Here is a 17502-nt window from a genome sequence, read left to right as displayed (position 1 = left end):
ATTTCTCTCTCTCTCTCTCTATCTCCCTCCCTTCCCTCTCTAAAAATAAATAAATAAAATCTTTTAAAAAAAAAGTAAATGTTGCATTAAAAAATTAAAAAAAAAAAAAAGAAGCATGTTGAAGTGGTGTTTCTAGACAGGGAACCTAACCCCAACCCTACCATCTTATTCATGATTAAAAATATTTTACATATGGCTTCCTAAGGCTGAGACTCATCACATTCTGAGCTGTGCAATCCTTGCCAGGGCCTCCAGATCAGAAGTGGCATCCCTTCTTAGCCACATGCAGTGGTGGACCAGCTCTTCCCACCCTCTGTTATCTGTGGCCCTGATTCCTACCACAGCTGTCATGGTGAATTTTTTAGTGTGCTTTGCTTTCAAAAGACCAAAGTAAGAGCCAACTTCAACTAACAGAGTGTTTACAATAAAACTCTACTGTAAAAGAAATGATTCTTATATCCTTTACTCTGCAAGGCTCCTCAGGTTTTATGCAGTTTTTTCCATATTGATTTTAGGAGACTTTGAACTCTTCCTACCAAGAATATTAAAGGAATAGTCTTTATAAGGAAACAATGACAATAGCAACAACTAAGTCTTCATTGCCTTAAATTCAAATCACTAAAATAAATCATTTAAATGATCCCAAACAAACATGAACTACTCTAAAATGACCCACTTTTTACCCCAAGACAAGAAACTATTGCCAACTTTTAAATAGCTGTATTGATTGATCAGATTCTGACTAATCAGGTTCCCACCAATATGTTTCATGCATATTTAAATGTTCACTTTAAAATAACCTAAGTGTGGATAAGATGACATTTTGTCTCTACCTTTCAAGTCATCTGCAATTTAAAAGGGGTAATTTTTACTGAGGCATAAAAGGCATTTTAACAGAAATTTAAAATTTTAAGTGAAATAAATTATGCTTCCACAGTTCAATTTCAAGCATCTGTGAGCAGGTGGGTGATTTGCCCCTTACTCCCTTTTTCTTTAAGGCTTTGAACTTTGCTTATGTCTAAATCTAAACACATTCTGACCCTAATGGATTTCATTTCACATAATTAACTCAAATTCTTTCATTTCAAAGTGTATCATTTCTACCTAAACAAGATTTATTTTCATAAAGAAGTACCTGATATTTATCTGTTATAATCGTTTTTGCAAATTTTATTCATTTCTTTATTTAATTTTTTAAATTTGATTACTGTTCAACAATAGTTGTCTCCATTTTACCCCCCCCACTCCCCCCCCACCCCAGCCATCCACACTTCCCACCTTTGATCCTACCCCCTTTGGTTTTGTCCATGTGTCCTTTTACATGTTCCTGACAACCCTCTCCCTTCTGCCCCCATTATCCCCTCTCACTGCTCCTCTCGTCACTGTCAGTTTGTTCTTAATTTCAATGTCTCTGGTTATATTTTGCCTTCTTGTTTGTTTTGTTGATTAGATTCCACTTACAGTTGAGATCATATGGTATCTGTCTTACTCATTTCTTTGTACAATAGTTTAAAATGCAAAAATAGTAATGGTTTAATATTCACTTATACAATTATATAGAAAACTATTCTTTTCCTCCTTATCTTTCTGTATTGAGACACGATGCTAAAGTGTAAAATAATGCTGTTTGTTAATAGCATGTTATTATGAAATATAACTTAAAATTTTAAAAGCAAATATCATTTCAGAAATGTATTCCTCTTAAATAGTACAGGCTTACTTCATAAGTTTATATAATTAAAAGTATAACAACTAATCATATAAGAAAGACAAAGTGTACATATTTTTTAAGGCAAAAGGGAGGCTCATTTTTTTTGAGGATGAATGTAATTATGTGCCCTATACATTTTATTATCTTTCCACAAATACTTCCAATTCCATTATGACTGTGACACACTTTATTTTATTGATGAAACAAATCAGATAAACTCCCTCTTTCCATGTCCTTTAGATCTTAAGAATCATACACAGAATTTTTTTGCAGAAGTCAAAACTTTATTATTCTCCAAACAACCTCCCTAAGAGCTTTAATGATTCCATTATGGGTTCTGCCACAAGTCCGACATGATAAGATGTGTTTGGCAGATGATATCAAGATATAACCTGAGTGCACAGCTATTCATGTTTAGGAGTGCTTGTACCTAAGAATCATATGGTTTTATTACAGGAACATTAGTGTTCAGCAAGCTCTAGATAAAGTTGTGATTTAATCATGTGTTTTCAAGTACCTAGTATATGTGAGGCACTCCCTAGAAGTTGAGAAAGCAAACAACTAATAAACTAATGAAGATGAAAAAACTAGTTGCTTAAGCTTTTGACCAAAGGCCTCCATTTTGTACAGAAGCAAAAGTAGATCAATAAGTATATAAAAGAGTAAAATATTAAGCATAACAGTGGATAAAATTTTGTTTGCCATAATGTCACTATGATAGAGTATATTATCTTGCATAAATAAATGCTCACTGCCTTTCCAGTTAGGGAAGGGAAATCATAGCTCCCCTAACAAATTGATGTCATCGGTGGCCATATGACTTGACTGGCTAGTGAAATAGGAGGTTAAGTGATATATAAAGGGGCAGAAAGTTTAAAACCAATGTGTGTCTTTCCATGGTCTTTTTCTGGCACCTTGACCGTTAATGTTTCTGCTAGAGGCAGAGATATCATCCTAGACCCTGAAGTAAAAACTACTTCAAGAAGAGTCGTAACTGGCCAAGAGTGAGTATGTAGCGTACTGAAGAATAAACCTTTGTTAGTGAGCCACTGAGACTAGAGGGTGCTTGTTCCTTCAGCATAAGTCATCCTGTCTAGCCTCATGCAAGAGACTGTACAGCAAGTTTTTAAAAAATGCTCTAGTAAGATTAGGTGAAGTAAAATAGAAAACTCCAAACTTATAGCAGGAAATGCAGATGGTTCCACTAAGAGGACTATACTACTCTACTTGAGATTCAAGGAATTCACATGCTGTTAGTGAAGTGAACCAATACTATTAAAAATGAAAATGGAAAGGAGGAGTAGGAGATAAGAAAAAAAACAAGTAAAACTACAAAAGGCAAAGTGTGAGACTAGTGTGTGGCCAGGTGCTGGACTGTGAGACTATACTTCTCAGAAACTATCAAAACTCAGGTAAGAAATTTGAGTTTTACAGACCTTGAAATGAGCTTTGGTACCAATCTATATAACTATACCATTGAGCACCAAGTTACTGAGAGAAACTCAGTAATATATTTCTCTTTATTTATGCTTTCTGGCAGTAAAATATTAATATGAATAATTTGATGTTGGAATTTCCTTGATTAAGAAAAATTTATTTCAAAATTATCTCAATCTCATATTACCTCTCAAGAACATTGTTTATTTGGTCTGTAATATATTTCAAAGGAGTTGACTTTAATAATATATGGAACATTTCTAATTCTATTCCAAGTAAATTCTAAATTATGTGAGAATAATCTTTGCAAACCTAACTACAAAGAGCAAAATAGTACAATATCCATAACTTTGATTGTATTGAGTTTAAATTCTACAGGCTTTTACATGAGAGATTTTTAAAGGAAAAAAAATTATTTGTAGAAAAAAGAGAATTAGAGCAAGAAATTACAAAGATGAGCAGTACTACTGAATATTTTTAGGTACAGACAAAACTCAATTGCTCAGAGGTCTAACTAATTTCAGATATTCTGAAAGAACTGGGTAGAGAAATGGGTAGGGAATCAAGCAAGTGATATTTGTCAGTTTGAAACCAGTAATTTGGAGTTTAAGCTTCAACTTTCCTTTTCCCACCCCCCTATAAGAATTGCTAATCAAGGATAATTAGCCAGATTATAGTTTCCTGCTGGGGAGATAAATGAATAGAAGGAGGACACAGCTGCAAAACCAAGATGAGCAACACTCCCAAACTTAGTGCACACATATCCCACAGTGATTTTGCCCAAAGGGAAAGCTGAATCAACAGGTCTAAGGCTAGGCCTGGGATTCTGCAAGTCTACCAAGCTCTCACCAGATACCTATTCAGCCAATCTTTTCATCACACTACTGTGTGGCAAGATCAGAGTTGATATAGTTTTCTTATAGTGATGTTTTTTCTGTGTCATACTCATTACCTAATTTAGTTGACTATTCACTATATTTTTTCTTGCACTTAGCAAAATGATTTCTTTATAGGTGATATACGTGTAACAATAAACATAATGCAAATCTCTTTCTTTATGTTACTTAATCAACTATTTCAATTAAATGAATTAAAAGGTGGAAAAATGAAATGGAGAAAAAAACATTTTCCCAAATAACTACTTGAGAAAAATCAGACAAGCAGAAAGAAAATGAACATTCATTTATCCTAATTGTATATTTTTTCTTTATTAGGTCACAGTAGATTTTCATTTAAAATGTCTATAATAATGTGTGTACTAATTAGTCAGTTTGGCTCTAGCTAGCTAGCTGGCTTGGGATGATATGACAATTTTCATATCTTCAGCTATAGAATTAATATAGTGAATACAATTAGTTTCATTGCCTCGAAATTCTGAAATTATATAAAAACTTTTATACTTTTATTTAACATTAACATAAAACAAGTATTGACTTGTTTTATGACAGTGGATCTAATAAAAGTTTAACCTCAAATCACCCCCAAAAAAAAGAAAAAGAAAAAAAGCAAAGAGGTAAAAGGAACTAGATATCTTAATTAAAGACCATAAGAGGAGAATAGGCTTGAATAACAGCTCTGCTATTTCTTGGCTGAGGGGAATGTTTTGCTTTTATTTCGTATTTAATAAAAAGGCAGCAGGGTGGGGAGGGGGGATTTACCTCCTAGAGTTGTTTTCTAAGACTAGACATGTCGGTATATGTAAAATATTTAAAACCATGCCTATGACTTAGCAAGCTATTTATTCAGTTAAATAAATCATCAAAAATGTAACAATAAATGAAATATTAGAGGTGTCTGAACCAAAACACTAACAAAAATAAGCATGGCAGTTTACAACCATAATCATTAAAAATATCCTGCAAGTTTCATTGTTCATAAGTTTGACCTGACACTGATTAAATACTTTAAATTGTTGATGACCTTACAATGCTTGAAAGTAAGGAGTAACATAGCGTAGAAGCATTCTGGTTTCTTTCTTTTATTTTATTTTATTTTTTTTTAAGTCTCTGACAGAAGCATCAAAGTAAAAGCAAAAACCTGCAAAATAAAATGCCATTTGTAAATGAACCCTGACAACTATGAAGGGTAATCAAGAATTGTCCAGATTTATACTACTAGTCAAAGTCTCCTGAAAGGAAGACTTTCCTAACAGAAGCATAAATTTTGGACTATTTAAGGCAATATTTGAAATTTAGTACTATTGTTTGAAATTTACCTTCAGAATTGAAAGTATTCAGTGAAAATCACGTATGATAATTCCAACTTGTGCCTTTGGACAAAATATAGTAACATGGGCAAGATATAACCCTCTGACTGAAAAGAAATGCTACAAATCATTTTTACAAAATGATTACAAAAACAATGAGTTTTTGAGATTCTGGAAATCCAGCAAGTAAAGACAGTGATCCTTCAGAGATAGGAAATGAATGAGATGAGCCCCAGCCGGTGTGGCTCAGTTGGTTGGGTGTCCTGCCGTGAAGCAAAAGGTCATCAGTTCAATTCTTGGTCAGGGCACATGCCTGGGTTGTGGTTCAGCTCCTCCCCAAAAGTCAGGGCATATATGTGAGGCAACTGATTGATATTAATTAATGGGTATATACCCATTGTTATATATAACAACGCAAATGGATCTCAAAATAAGATACTCAGTAAAAGAAGCCAGAAGAAAAAGACATCTCATAACATATGATTTCATTTATATGAAATTCTAGAAAATACGAACTAATCTACAGTGACAGAAAGCAACACAGTATTTCCTTGAGGGTGGAAAAGACAGGGAAAAACTAGAAGGAAAGATTAAAAAGGGGTATAACAGGTTTTGCAGATAATGGGTATGTTTATTATCTTTGATGATGTTTATGATTTTATATTTATGGCATATACATATGCCATAAACATCAGTTTGTACAAATTAAATATATGCAATTTATGACAACTATGACTCAGTAAAGTTATTTTTAAAAGTACCTAAACAAAATCACATGCAATTCCTGCAATATAAAAATATAACAAATATATAATATTTATCATTAAAATATTATGATATATTAATAATAAATAAATTATATAAAATATAACATGGTGAAATATTTATTTTTTGGGAGAATTGAAAATTAGCTTATTTTTTCTTTTAATCAAAGGCTATCTTTTCACAATAAGCATTAACACATTCTTTAGTTGAAAACTTTGCTGTACTTCCAGGCTACAAGTGAGCTCTTTCATGAGGGAAATTAGTACTTTTAATTATACATTTTGCAATAGCACCAGGATTCTGTTCTACACTGAATCTTGTGACTAAGTAAAGAGAATGATGGAGAGCGCCTCTCAAAGGCCAGGGGACTCAATGTTTCCTCCAATAACTGTTCTGTACACACATTTTTAAAGGGCAAGATAATGCATATTTCCCAGGTGAGGAGGGGAGACAGAAATTAAGAGGCTTAAAATATTACAGATGAAAGAGAAGCCCCTATCTTTTTTACCTCAATTGTGGGATTAATCTTTTTCAGTAGGACGGGATCTCAGTGACTCACAGAGACACAATCATTCTTAGAACCATCTTGCCCAGGTTTAATATTTTTCAGACAATTACTTTCCACTTAGAAAAGATGTTGGGTCATGGAAAAATAAAAATAAAGAAATAACATGTAAGCTTGGAAGTCAGACAGACTTGTATTTGAACTCGGATTTTCTACTCATTAGCTAAACCTTAGTTTTTAAATCTGTGTACTAGATAAATTAATGCCAATATTTTAGAATCATGGTGAAGATTAGAGAATATTTGTACAAAGTATAAAAGGTCAGCTCTGGCTGGTGTGGCTCAGTGGACTGAGTGCCGCCCTGCAAATTGAAAGGTCGGTCGCTGGTTCAATTCCCAGTCAGGGCACATACCTGGGTTGTAGGCCAGGTCCTCAGTTGAAGGCTTGTAAAAAACAGTTGATCAATATATCTCTCACACATAAATGTTTCTCTCCCTCTCTTTCTCCCTCCCTTCCTCCTCTCTCTAAAAATAAACAAATTAAATATTTGTTTAAAAAAGATCAGAATCTCTAGGAAGGTAGCAGCATGAAATTGTTTAAACTCCTATACATTCATTCAGTGATTTATTCATTCATTCATATGGCCATTATTTATTTTCACCTATATTATATCAAATGTCAGTCTTTTAGATGCAATGAGTGGTGTCAGTGAAAAAGATAAATATCTCTAGGATTAAATTACAGCATGGGAGGTGCATGTTAAAATAAACAAATAGATTAATACATTAAGTTCTTTGTTAGAACTAGAAATTTAAAGAGGAATGTATTTATAGGACAGTTGAACATCAGATCCAAGTTAACACTGATACTCAGACACAATTGTGTCATATGGTTTATGAGTTAGAGTGGGGCCATATGGGACAGATAATAAATAAGTGGGATCCTAAAGTTCAAGTGGGACCAGCTACATAATTTATGAAGCCCAGTGCAAAATGAAAATGCTGAGAGCATAGGCAAAAAAAATTATTAAAAATTTTAGAGGTGGCAATAGTGCAGCATTAAACCAAGCATGGGGCTCTTAGCTGGGGGCCCTTGTGTGACTACAGGATTTGCACACCCCAGACACTGGCCCTAGGCCCAGATCTGAACAGAGTGTGTTCATTTGGTACATGGACCATCCCAGTTATCATTTTCTTATTCCCTAAAAATAAAATATCCTTGGTAGTTGGCATACCTCCCACACTGTGCCCAAGACATGTAGGGCTAACTCTGCACTACACAGGTCCTCGTCAAGAGTGGCAGAATTAGTTTTGTCAGGAGTGGTGCCAGAGGCCAGCTCTCAGCCATTAGTCCCCTTTAGTCATGGCCTTAGTTAAGGGAATCTGCAAAACACAAAGTCATGCCTTTGCTTGGGGGCAACTCCCCTCTAATACAAGAGAACAGAGATCCAGCTCCTCTGCTCCTACTCGGAATGGGCCATCCCAAATCCAGAGCTCACAACGGGGTTGGCTGAGACAAAAGCCTTCATTGAGACTTCAATTGCCACTCAAGTTTTGCCTCTGCCTACTTCTGATTTCCCTCCCTCCCTTCCACAGGTTGATCCAAAGGTCACTCTCTTGTAAAGGTCCTGCACACCAGTCTCCATTCCAGTTGTTTTCAGGGAGTCCAGGCTGTGACAGTACTGCCAGCTGTCGCTGAGATACAGGGAAAACACCAAAGGCAACAACTCATGTGAGGAGTCCCGCAGTCTGTACACACAGAGCAGCAAACTATTTGGCGTGGTTCTTTAATGAAACCTGAGAAAGGACCTATGAAAGCACATATATAGAAAAGAACTGCTGGAAATACCGTATAACTTTGCACTCAAAATCCCTGCAGATAAATTAGAGTATGGGCACTGTCAAAACCTCAAATAACGGATCTAATGGAAGAGACAGCTGAAAATACAACACAAAAGAACTAGCACATGGAAAATGTGAGTGAAGATGAGACTTAAAGGATAGAGGTAACTTATATAACACTTAAAAATAACAGTTACACAAGAAGGAGAAAAGGAATACATGAAGAAAAGACAATGATAAAACAAATATATATGTATATATATATATATTTCTTTTTCCTCCAAGCTAATCGACATTTAAGCTGGCTGATTAAAATTCTTCATTAAATTTCAAGTAGTGTCAATGGCAAAAGATTTATGTAGAGGCATGGTCTGGTAAAAATTTTTGAACTCCTAAAATTATGAGGAAATTCTACAATCTTTCACACAGTAAGTACAAGTCACTTATAAAGAAAAAATTTCACTTTTGTCAAACTTCTTATCCGTTAGAAAGCAGTGCATTAATACTCAGACTACTGAGAAAAAAAGGATGATAACTTAAGAATTCTTTAGTCAGACCAGATATCATTCTCCTAGCAGTGAGAAAGATATTTGTAGATAGCCAAAGATTCAGAGAGTTTATCATCCTCTCATCACTTGAGATAACAGTTAAGAAAATTTTATAATTAAAGATGCAGATACCCTCCCTAGAGCTGAGAATTCAAAATAAGAAAATAAAAAGGAAGCAAAGATTAGTAATAACATTGGAGAGAGAGAGAGAGATTATTAAATGATAGATAGCTGTTAGAGAGATAGATAATAGATAGATGGATAGACAGATAAATGATGGACTATCCAGGAATGTGGAACATAAGTATCTAATAAATCTTAAAACAAAAGGGATATGCTCTAAGAGATATTACGTGACTTGTGAAGAACTAAAATATTTAACTGCCTTAGTAAAATCAATGAGCAGAATTAGGAGCAGAGAAGGAATAGGCCAAGTAGTTCAGAATGTCCCAACAGAGCAGTATGGCATGTAAAAGAGAAAGAAAGCCTAGAGTACTATAGTACTTGAGCGAAGGGTATGGGGTAGAGAGCAGGAACACAAAATATATTGTCACCGAAGAAATGTTTGTATCTGTTTGGGTTTTTTAAACATATTATGTATATATCTACATATTTATGAGAATCAATTAAGGCCTTTTAACAACTAGTAAAATAGAAATCCAAAATAATGAGGCAGAAGGATAAATAAATAGTGAGTGAAATTGCATTGGAAGGATTGAAATTTTAAAAATCAAACAACAATCCCAAATTCAATGCATGAGTATAAATGTACATATGAGCAAGGAGAAAGGTGGGGAAGGACATACGTTAGGAAAACTAAATGTCTCAGCTAGAAACCAATTGATTACTGGCATAATAAGTCCTTGCAGTAGAAGTAGTAGTAAAATAAATAACAACTGAAATGTTTTGCAATGGTATAGAGAGAATCTTAATTTACTAAATAAAATGTATAACACAATGCCTAGTATATAATAATAAATAATACACATACAGGGATGGGCAAAAGTAGGCTGACAGTGGTAATACAAATAACTAATACAATAATTAATAAATAACAATAAAAGAATAAATTCTGTTTCATATATCAAGAACTATAAACCTATTATTGCCCTCCCCTGCATAGTATAATATTGACACCTTTACGATGTGTCAGTTTGGTTAGAATACAGTCCACCTTTATTATTTTTTTCCAAAGGAGTGAAGTTAATTTTTTTTTAAAGATTTCATTCATCCATTTTTAGGGAGGAAAGGGGGGTGGAGAGAGAGAGAGAGAGAGAGAGAAACATCAATGTGTGGTTGCTGGGGGTTATGGCCTGCAACCCAGGAATGCACCCTGACTGGGAATCGAACCTGGGACACTTTAGTTCCCAGCCCGTGCTCAATCCACTGAGCTACGCCAGCCAGGGACAGAGTGAAGTTAATTTATTACATTTTAAAAATGTATTGGGTCCAGTCCACCATTATTTAATCAAACTTTAACCTGGATGTTGCTATGAAAGGATTAGGCAGATGCAATTAAAGTCTCTACTAAGTTGGCCTTGGGTAAGGGAAATTATCTTAGGTGGGTTTGACTTAAACAGTTGAAAGGCCTTAAGGGCAGAGCTGAGACTTTCCTTAGGGAGAGAAGAGATTCCCATTCCTCAACCGGAGCTTCAGCCTGTGCCTGTGTGGTCCCAGCCTGCTCATAACCTTCCTTCCTGAGGTCTGCCCTACAGTCTTAGGACTTGCTTCATCATTCCCCACAATTATATATGCAATTTCTTGTATAATAAATCCATAAGTATCCTACTGATTCTGATTTTCTGGTTGAACTTTAATAGATACATACAGTAAATAATATATCATATGCAATACAAAGTATAACAGCTTTATTTAAATGTCACAGGTATGTATAGTCTAATACTTTCTGGAAGGCACACCTATGATGATATTTAGTAGTACATTGTTCTAAAGTGATAAACATTACTATAAAAAGGAGAAACATTTATTCTTTGTCAAACTGCAAAGAATCTTAATCATTGAATTTTTTTTATTGTTTCCTTCCTGTTAAAGCCAATATTTCAAAAATTTGAGCATAAATACAGAACACCATTTTTAAAAGATTGATTTTATATTTGAGCTGATCAAAACCACAAAGACTATTAATATTCTTTTTATGTTATCATCAACTCAGGTAAATAATAGGTACATTTATTATTTAATAAAACATCAACTCTCAGCTTCCAAATAGTGTTGTATACACCTGGAATTAGATGAACTAACATCAGTTGTTCAACAGCGTGCAGCGGTAGTAGATGGCTTGATTGACACCAGAACCATATGCTCTCCCCAACAGTAACAGACTCTTGTTTGCAGGAGTCACTTCACTGCTCTGAACTTGGTTGCTCTAATTATTCAGCAAATAATCATTCAGTAAAAATAAACTAGATATCATTTACATGTTGTGCACTGTCCTATGCTTCAGGAATACAACATTGAACAAAATACACAATATATCTATCCTCACTTATATCAGATTTCAATTAAGCAAAACAGCAATAAATAAGTAAAACATGAATGAATGAGTAAATTAATTAGTGAAAGAGAAAACATCATGGAGTGATACACTACAGGAAACCAATACAGAGTGACGTAAAGGAAGGTTACATGAACACAAAAATAATTCAGGCACAGAAGACACTTGACTAGGTGAATTCTTGAAAGCCTTACTTGTTATAAATGTGATTATTGTCACCGTTTGTCAGAATATAAATAACATGGTTTTGAAATTATCACATTTATATTTAATATATAATTACATAAGATTTAACATATAATCACCGAATTCACAAGAAAGAGTTAAACTGACTCTAGAATCCAGGGGGAAAATATCTAAGAGACTATAAAAAGTTGTGGGTACATACGAAGATGGTGCCCAAAGTGAAGAAGGAAGCTTCTGCCCCTCCCAAAGCCAAAGCTAAGGCAAAGGCTCTGAAGGCAAAGAAAGCAGTGCTAGAAGACTTCCACAGTCACATACACAAAAAAAGGAGATTCGCACTGTCACCCACCTTCAGGAGGCCTAAGACACTGCTGCTCTGAAAGCAGCCTAAATATCCTCAGAAGAGCACCCCCAGGAGAAACAAACTTGACCACTGTGCTGTCATCAAGTTCCCCCTGACTACTGAGTCAGCCTGGAAGATGACAGAAGACAATAATACACTTGGTTCACTGTGGATGTCAAGGCCACAAGGCCAACAAGCACAGATCAAACAGGCTGTGAAAAAAGCTGTATGACATTGACATGGCCAAGGTCAGTACCCTGATCAGGCCTGATGGGGAGAGGAAGGCCTATGTCCAACTCTCCATATTATGATGCTTTGGAAGTTTCCAACAAAACTGGGATCATCTAAACTGAGTCCAGCTGGCTAATTCTGAATATAAAAATTTTATACTATAAAAACAAAAGATGTGGGTACATACAGCTGCAAATGATTTTTTTCCTTCAGTTATAAAACTTACCCCTCTCCACTTAAAATAAATCTTCACACTGAATTTCAAAAGTCTTTGATCAATTTTACTAATTAAGGAAACACAAATATTGAATGAATGAATGAATGATATGAAGAATAATAAAATGCACATACTTATCTCCAAACTATAAAACTACGGAAAGATACATTTTATTTATTTTATATTTTTTAAGTATTTTTTATTTTTGTTATTATTGTTCAAGTACAGTTTTCTGCCTTTTCCCCCCACCACGCCCCACCACCCTGCCTTGTTGTCCATGTGTCCTTTATAATTGTTCCTGTAAACCCTTCACCCTTTTCCCCCATTATCCCCTCCCTTCTCCCCTCTGATTACTGTCAGCCTGTTCTCAACTTCAATGTCTTTGGCTATAGTTTGCTTTCTTGTTCGTTTCCTTTTAGACTTTCCATCCTAGATCCATGGCGCGATTTGTCTATAAACTCGCGGAGCAGGGCCCGGCCCTGGTAAATGCAGCTGTGATTTACTCCAAGGCACCACTCGCCACATTTTGGCATAATGCCAAGGTTGAACTGATTCCTCCAGCCCCTGCTAAGATCCCTATATTTATTCAGAGCTTGAAAAAATTCCATAGTGCTCAAACTGGCAGCTTCAAACAGCTCACAGCAACTCTGCTGAATAGTGTGGTGACCACTGAGGTGTGGATGTGGTTTAATGTGTGGATCAGTGAAGCCTGGCATCAGTGGCTATAGTGCTTGAAGACCAATCTTTAACATCTGCTTCTTTTTGGCTTATTATTTGAATAGTCTTAGGTCATGAGTGATCAGAATAGTATTTCAATTTAAAAAAAAAAAAACCTATTAGCAAAAACCAATTTACTCTTAGAATCTCCAGTTTAACCTGGCTGGTGTAGCTCAGTGGTTTGAGCATGGACTGTGAACCAAGGAGTCACTGGTTTGATTCCCAATCAGGGCATATGCCTGGGTTGCAAGCCAGGTCCCCAGTGGGGCCCACGTGAGAAGTAACCACACATGGATGTTTCTCTCCCTCTCTTCCCTTCTATCTAAAAATAAATAAATAAAATCTTTAAAAAAAAGAATCTCCAATTTAAGGTACTTCTTTTACAGAATTTCTTTTGTCTTTGCCCTTTACCAATGTTCTCTACATAAAATGAGTTTAGGTGTCTTTGTGATTGTTAATCGATCAGTGAAAAAGAAAATGTATAATAAGTGCAAACCGGCATTTTCCCAAGATTTCTTAATGTTTATGAATGGGAAGATGTATGCGTGTTTACATGCAAAACCACTGATTTTACTTGTAAAAAATGTTTTAGTAGCCTTACTTCATGTTCAAGTTTTTTCTCTCTTCCTAACTGTAGTTAAAATATGGAAGAAAATGGGTAGTTTCCATTTCAATTTAAACTTTTTATCCATAACCAAAACTGCATTTTCTCATTTTGTCCAATATGTCAGCCAGTGGGATTCATCTTGGATTTTCTGACATCCAGAACTGTGAGAAATAAATGTCTGGTGCTTAAGCCTCCTTATTTTGTAATAGCAGCTCAAATGGATAAATACACTACCCCTCTAGTGAATATCAGCAAAAAATATTAATATTTTATGAGGATTTCAAATTTAGCGTAACCTTTCCTTTTTGGAGTAGATAAGTAAAAGTCTTCATTTTTCATTACAAAATTCTTCTTTAATATAGTGTATTTCAGTAGATGACCAAAAGTTGTTTCAGTAAAAGTACAAAGTTAAGTTCTCACACTTGTTATAGGAGAGAGTTCCAGTTTACTCAAAAGCGCTACATTTTGATAACATGACCCATGTACAACAGCATTCTTGCTCCTTCAACAGAGTGACCGCTAACCCATTCATTTATCAGGTAACATGAGACCTTGAAGCCAGATACTCCTGTCAATTTAAAGCTGCAAGAGTAAACAGAAGATAATTACAAGTATTTATCCAAAAGTTTGATTTTTATTCATTGTTTTTGTTTACTTGCTTTTGTATTGTTGTTCTGTATAATGCAGCATATGCTTTGGTAATGCTGCTAGCCATGCAAACTACTTAACTCAGCTGGATTTTAAACAAAGTCACAGTTTTCAGCTTTGAATATGGTCTATTTGATCATTCATTTGTGACATTGTTATTGTCTTTTTTTCTCCCTGTTTACTCACTTTATTCTTTGGTCCCCATGTGTAAATTTCAAAAGAGAGATAATGTGATAGCTCAGAAGAGATAAGATTTTTGATGAGGCATGCATTCTGTTTAATACCCTAGTAAAATAAAGAAAAAATTTGATGTGGGAATGCTTTAAAGTGTCCCTAAGTTTTTAGATTTCATCATGTACAATCAGACCCCACAGGGAACCCCACAGCAATAAAAAAGAAAAAGTTCCTCAAGACATAGCTATCTAGTTGAAATGTACTTTTGGAGTACTTATGCCTAGCACATTACTGTGCTCAGTTTATTTTTCTTTCCTTCTGATATCTTCATGTATCCAATAGATATTTTACTTTCATTGTATTAGGTACTGATGGACATAAAAAGTGAATTAGAATAATAACCCTCAAGAAGCACACAATCATGGGGATAACCAGATATTATGAAATAATTACAATATAGTAATAATTTATTACTGTATAGTAATAATTAGTTATAAGTTCAGAGATGTGATAAAAGGCAAAATGTTGTTATAGAAAGGAACAATGAAGTTTCCATGCAGGAGGTGAGGAGCTGGAGATATATATCATCATTGGAGCCTCTACAAAAAATGTAACTATGATCTTTGTGCTGGGCTTTGACATAAGATTACTAGAAAATATATAAATATGTGAAGCACCTGAACAACAGAATTTGTCTGAGCAATTTTTCAGTTGCTGGACCAAATGGAGGAAAGGATGATAAGACAGGAAAAGCTCAAGGTGGAGGTTCCTTGACCTTCTGTAGCATCATTGCTGACTCTGTGAGTCAGGACTCTTGATTTCAAGCAACAGAAACCCTAAACACTTATGCTGCATATGAAAAGGGAATTTTTTTTTTGTAAAGAAACATTTAGGGTTAGCATCAAAAGAAAAATCCAGTAACATTTATTAAAGGCAGCACTTAAAACTGTAAAATTGTTATACATTCAAGATGATTCCCTAGGAAACTTAAGATTATTGGTCAGCTTTCTCCTATGGCTTCTCATGAGCAAGAGGAATTTAGAGAGAATGAGGATACCAGGGCCTCAGCAAAGACTGTAGTCACTGGTGAAGAAACCAGACTTGCGAAGCCATGCTCACCGAACAGCTACTCCCCTGATACCTTCTACATCCTTGACTGTCTTTATATACTTCCTGCCAAGGTATAAAATTGAACTTCTAAAAAAATTGTAGTATTCATTGAAGTGTTCATTTCCACAATGTGTCAAAGCCAACACTCCAAGGGATTAATTTATTTCTCAAGAAAATTTGGGGCACCATTAGCAAAAGAACAGTATGTTAGGCAAGCAAAAAACAAATCCATTCTGAGACTAACGGCCTGATATGTGTTGGGGGTTATAAATGCCTGAAGACAAGGAAAATGTCCAAAAATGTTCAAACCTTCTATATTACTCAAAAGAAATGAATTAGGATGCATAAAATTTGTAAGATTTAATTAAGACTGGCTAACTAGCTTCTTTCTTTCTTACAGTGCTTTCCCTGAATCCCAAAGAATTGTCTTGATTACACATTTTATTACTACATTTGGAGCCTATAAATTTGCCAAGCAATTAAATGTGCAAAAGGCTTGTCATCCTAATTAGATTATACCCACTTAGAAGACAGGCTATGTTTTATTATTCTTTCCTATACCAACCTCTACTGCAAAGTCACCAGTTTATTCAATTATTCATTTATAAAATGCATGGAGAATACATAATATGCATAAGACAACATGATAACTACTAGAGATACAAAGATGAACATGACACTCTCTCTTACCAGAGATTCCAAATTAACTGTTTCACACTATTGCTTACCACAAGTTTATCCTAAAGGAAGAGTCAGATTACAAGTTAATGTAACACAGTCAAATAAATACTACAATGAGTGTATGAAAAAATAAACCACAGTGAATGAAATAAATGTTATCATATGGTAGGTGAGGAAACGCTCAGGGCAAGCTCACAGTTAAGATGATTGATTAGACTAAATCATAGAATATAAACTAGGGTTTAACTTAAAAGAAGAGGGAAAACAACTCACTTCAGTATGTACGCATGATTACATGTATGTATATACATTGTATGTATGTATTTAGTGTAGGTCTGCTACTGAAAATTTCTTTCAGATATCTAGAAAAAAGTGATTATTTTTTGTTAAATTTTATATATTTTTTACTAGTATAAGATGATTGGTGGGAAATTTTTTTGCAGCACTGTTAAAATGTCATTTCATTGTACGCTGGTTTTCATACTTTTTGTTAAGAAGTTATCTTTAACGCTTTCTGTTACTCTTTTAAAGATACTGTGTCTTTTTTCCCTATAACTACTTTTAAGATTTGGATTTGGATTTGGTTTTCATCTGTGTTGATATATGTGTCTACATGTGCTTTCTTTGAATTTATCTTGAATGGGCTCAGCCAGCCTGTCAAATCATTTTTTTAGGAAGTATCAGCCATTGTTGCTTCAAATATTGCATTATTTCTCCTTGCCTAAAGTCCCATGCTAGTAAGTAGTAGAGAGACAATTTGACCACCAAGAAAAATGACTTCATCAGCTGTGCTATAACATGTGTTTTTAACCTCTGTGCTATAACATGTATTGTTGCTAAAAATACAAAATGAGCTTTTCTATTTTCACCTTTGCTCAAAAGAATCAATTGTGTAATAAGAGTTTTTCAAATATTTTCATTTTAATATCTCTAAAGAAAATACTTAAAAGGAACAATCTAATTTGCTGGCTTGTCATTTTATTATATTTAAAATGAAATTTTATTTATTTCTAGAAACATAATTTTAACCTGTACAGTGTGTGTGTGTGTGTGTGTGTGTGTG

General features: G+C 34.5%; 1 pseudogene; it reads left to right on the top strand.

Moving 5' to 3' along the window:
* Positions 1–11920: 11920 nt before the first annotated feature.
* LOC123813212 lies at positions 11921–12402 on the top strand (annotated as a pseudogene).
* The last annotated feature ends 5100 nt before the right edge of the window (positions 12403–17502 follow it).

Source organism: Phyllostomus hastatus, unplaced genomic scaffold (genome assembly GCF_019186645.2).
Source record: "Phyllostomus hastatus isolate PE091 unplaced genomic scaffold, TTU_PhHast_1.1 phas_contig_1, whole genome shotgun sequence".
Lineage (NCBI taxonomy): Eukaryota > Metazoa > Chordata > Mammalia > Chiroptera > Phyllostomidae > Phyllostomus > Phyllostomus hastatus.
Note: the sequence above shows the minus strand (reverse complement) of the source record. Positions and strands in the feature narration are given on the sequence as shown.